Here is a 4,701-nt window from a genome sequence, read left to right as displayed (position 1 = left end):
TGTTTTCCCCATTTATATGGTTCAAGATGGCCAACACCACATCCGTATCTCAACCAGCACTAGAGGGAAATGCATAGAATGCCCTTTCATTTACGGGCACAATCCAGAAGAGGCACGAGTCCCTTCTGCTCACATCCCATCGAACAGGTCTTAGTCCTACAACTACATCATTTACAGAGAAGACTGGAAAATGAACGCTTCATTCTGGGAGAGCAGTGCTCACAGTTAAAAATTGGGGATTCTATTACTTTTTAGAAGTGGAGAACAGATATGGAGAGATATCTAGCCAGTCTCTGTCATAGGAGATAAGAGAGGATACAAGATGTCACAGAGAATGCCAGCCAAACAAGTGGAGTAGATTGTGATATCGACCTTGAACCTCCCCTCTGCCCCTTCATCAAGTTAGGCTATAGATAGCACTGAATTTTATTTATTTCCTCAATTTCACCAGAGAACAAACTTTAATCTTCTGGGGATTGGGAGTGGAAATGATAAGCAGTAACAGCTGCTCAGATATGCTGGACAGAGCTGGAGACACTAACTGCTCTGATTATAGATTTTCATGTTTTTCAGTTTATTTGAAGAATATAATACACGTACAGTGTAACAAATCAAACAATACAAATATATGGAGAAAGTGAATTCCCCTTCCTCCATATTCCAAAGTAGCAAATATAAATAGCCCAATATCTATTCTTTCATATAATTATCCTGCCTCTATGTAATTATGTAAAAATCATACAAAGATCACTCACATTTAATACAATTTATTAATATGATTGGGTTTAAATCTCTCATCTTGCTATTTGTTTTCTATTTGTCCCATTTGTTCTTTGTTCTCCTTTTCATCTTTTCCTGACTTCTTTTGGATTAATTGATTGGTTTTTTGTGATTCTTTTTTCAGTCCTTTTTGGGTGCTACAATAGAATACCGTAGACTGGCTGGCTTATAAACAACAGAAATTTCTCACAGTTCTGGAGGCTGGGGAGTCCAAGGTCAAGGCACCAGCAGATTCATGTCTGGTAAGAGCCTGCTTCCTGGTTCTTAGATGCAGGTCTTTCCACTGTGTTCTAACGTGGTAGAAGTGGGCAGGGAGCTCTCTGGGGGCTCTTGTATAAGACACTAATCCCATTCATGAGGGCTCTCTCTTCCTTCTTACCACCTCCCAAAGGCCCCACTTCCTAATACCATCCCATTGGGGGTTAGGTTGCAACATACGAATTTTGGGGGGAAAACAAACATTCAATCTATAACAATTTTAGTTTATCTCCTTTGTTGTCTTATTAGCTGTATCTCTGTTGTTTTTAATTTTAGTAGTTGCTTTAGATTCATAGTATCCATTTTAACTTGTAATCTATCTTAGAGTGATATTATACGACACCATATATAGCCCTTTCTGATGCTCTGTCCTGAGAACGTTAACTCGTTTGGTTTCCCTGGACTCTCAGGTCCAGCTCCTTAACTCAGGGAGTCCATTGGACATCGCCTGGGTTACCCTTTTTGTGCCTAAGCCAGAAAACTCTTCGAAGGCTATAAGCTGGGACAATCATGAGGTTCCTTCATATATTTCCCCGCTCTCACCAATCACTGTTCATTTCCTGACGTTCAATGTCCCACAAGTAATTGTTTCATATATTTTTTCTGGTTTTGGTTTTTTTTTTTCAGTAGGAAGGGTAATTCTGATTCCTGTTATTCTGTCTTCACTAGAAACAAAAGTTCATCTTCATTTTTGAAAGATATTTTCACTGGGAATACAATTATAGGTCTACAGGAGTTTTTCTTTTTTTTCTTTCATCACTTAAAAAAAAGGTCATTCCAGGGCTCGCCGAGTGGCGTGTTGGTTAGGAGTTGGCTTGGGACGCCAGCTCTGAGCAGCAGGGCCCTGGTTCGGATCCCATATGAGGGCCAGTGACGCTGTGCCCTCTACAGCTAAGATGGTGAACAATGGCTTCACCTGGAGCTGGGCTGCCGTGGGTCGCCGGCAATGGCATAGGCTACAGTGGAGCTGGCAAGTAGTTGGCGTGAGCTTTCATGCGCTGCCATGTGCCGCAGTGAGCGACCGTCCAGTGGCCAGTGAGCAACTGCCTCACCCGGGAAGAGCGCAATGATCACAATACCAACATAGGCCAGTGAAGCCACATCCTCCACAACTAGACTGAAGAACAAAAGGACAGCAACTTGTCTGTTTGTCTTCTCCGATTCCCTAACGCTGTTCTCCTCCCTCAATTCCCCAATTAAAAAAAAAAAAGGATACAAAAAGGTGCTCAACTTCAGTAACGATCAAGGAAATGCAAACTACAAGTCACCTGATTGGCACTGGCAACACCAAGGAAGAGGAAGGCTGTAAAAACCACTGCAACATTCATTTCTGGTAAGAGTGGAAATTAATACAACTACACAGAGCAACATTTTGATATTCTCTGGTAAAGGCGGACATGCAAATACCCTATGCCTCAGCAATTCCACCTTTAGGCATAACCTGTTGAGCAGGGTTTCTCAACCTCAGCACTATTGACATTTGGGCCAGATAGTTGTTGTAGAGGGGCTGTGCTGTGCATTGTGGGATGTTGAGCATCATCCAGATGCTAGTAGCACCCTCAACAGTTGTGACTACCAAAAGTTTCTCCAGACTTGACCAAATGATCCCCAGAGGAGATGGGAGAGGCAAAATTGCCCCAACTTGAGAACCACTGGCTTAATCCAATTGAGTAGTTTAGGCAAGTTGGACAAGGAGTTACAGCCTCATCAGAGTAGACATTTAGGTAACAAGCAACATGAATCCAAAGCATGTGGCTTGTGAGATAGAATGTGCTTTCCTTCTCACATAGCTGAAGCCTGGGCCATCTTCAGTGGGAACTGATGGGGTTTCCGCAGCACCTCCATTTGGAGAGCAGGACTTGGAACCCCTAAAGCAACTATAAAACAGGGCTTGTCACTCATTCTTGTGAGAAATACTGCCCTGGAAAGCAGCTCCAGATTGCAGGTTCAGCCTCAAATCTCTTTCCAAAGATGGGAATTCACCCAGATGGTAAGGTAGCTCCATACTTCCTGGAGACAATAACAATTTAACAAGCAGCCAGTGACAGCACAGTTAAAATATCATGATGCCAACACTATAAAAAGTCTCAGACTTCAATAATATGAACCCCTGCTATCATCAAGTTTCAACTGAGGAATCAATGTCCCATAACGAAATCTCCTCTTCTAGAAAAATTTAAATAACTAAATCTCTTACCCCTCACTTTAAAAAATTCTGCGTAGCCTCACCTCTGTGGCTCTCGGGTGCCTAAGAGGACTCTGCCTTCCATCTTCTACATCCTGCTCTGTCTTCCGTTAAAACTAATGTTTCCTTTGGCATCTCCAGAGGTGGATTCATTCTCCCCAAGGCTATTGTGTTCTCACTTATCCAAAATACCAACTAGTCAACTATATATCAAAAAATACACAGCAGATGTAAGGAGCTTAGAAGTTGCCACTCTATCCACACAACAAGCTGAAAGTTGAACGAACTGAAAAATCAACAACTCTTCTTAGAACCATCAGAGAAGTCAGGTCACAGGGCAAGCCGCTGCCCCCCCCCACCTCGAATTGGAGAGACAAACAGGCAGATTCAGAGAATCACAACTTACCAGAGCAGAAACATCCACATGGACCAATCTGAGGTAAGAAACTGGACTGTAATTGATTAATTGATGGAGGCCCAGTGTGGACAAGTGTGAGAGTCAGATGTGCAGGGAGAGGCCCCCACACTTCTGTGAGTTTTACCTCCTGGATCTCAACCAGAAAACAAAAATCCCCTCATGCTTCCTGCAGGGGGAGGGGAAAGTAACATTGTGAAAAACACCGAAGCATTCTGTTCTTAACAAAGTCTGCCCTCAGGAGAAACTAGTTAACCAGCGCCTAATCTGCTGGGCTTTCATCAGAGCCTAACTGACCTGGGGAAGGGAAATATCCAACTCCAGCTGGCTCTGGCCTTCCACGTGGAGGAAGGGAAATACCCAGCTCCAGCCCTCTCTTAACTATTCTGTCTCACTGAGGGCGGGCTGAGAAGCACTTGTGAGGCTCAGTCCCGAGGCACAGGCTCACTGAAAGACACAGACCTAATCACTGGGCTACAAATGCTTCCCCTTACCCCACATCTTACCCCTACATTACCACAGGTCCATTTACAGCAGTGTATTTTCTACCCAGTACAAGCTGGTCCTCGAATAACATTGTTTCATTCAAGGTCATTTAGGTATAATGTTGATGAGATGCTGTAGGAACTTAACTCTTGTTTATATAAATTAGCCTAGGTTAAAACTGGTTTCATTATAGTCATTTTGCTTGAAGTTGAAGAACCTATCGACTACATTAAGTGAGGACTTACTGTATGTACATCGCATCCACCTTTCAACAGAAAATTACAAGACATACTAAAAGGCAAAAAACACACACTGACGAGACTGAACAAGCACCAGAACAAGAGTCAGATATTGCAGGAATGTTGGAATTACCAGGCCAGGAATTGTTAAAACTATGATTGATATGCTGAGGGCTTTAATGGGAAAAGCAGACAACATGCAAAAACAGGTGGACAGTGTAAGGAGAGAGAGAACAGTCTAAGAAATAATTGAAAAGAAACACGAGATCAAAACCACCATAACAAAGAAAGGCTTTGATGAACTTATTAATAGACTGAACCCAAGTGAGGAAAGAACC

General features: G+C 42.8%; 1 long non-coding RNA gene across 3 annotated transcripts in view; it reads left to right on the top strand.

The window, feature by feature from the left end:
* Positions 1-4,701, top strand: part of LOC109380130 (uncharacterized) — a 21,586-nt gene that overhangs the window by 2,267 nt on the left and 14,618 nt on the right. For 2 of the 3 annotated variants that reach the window (XR_002123382.1, XR_002123380.1), the window contains exon 2: positions 905-1,022. This is a non-coding gene — a long non-coding RNA (uncharacterized LOC109380130). Of the gene's footprint in view, positions 1-904; positions 1,023-2,249; positions 2,372-4,701 lie in introns of all 3 variants that reach the window. The other variant, XR_002123381.1, reaches the window with a different exon arrangement.

Source organism: Hipposideros armiger, unplaced genomic scaffold (assembly GCF_001890085.2).
Source record: "Hipposideros armiger isolate ML-2016 unplaced genomic scaffold, ASM189008v1 scaffold_33, whole genome shotgun sequence".
Taxonomy (NCBI): Eukaryota; Metazoa; Chordata; class Mammalia; order Chiroptera; family Hipposideridae; genus Hipposideros; species Hipposideros armiger.
Note: the sequence above shows the minus strand (reverse complement) of the source record. Positions and strands in the feature narration are given on the sequence as shown.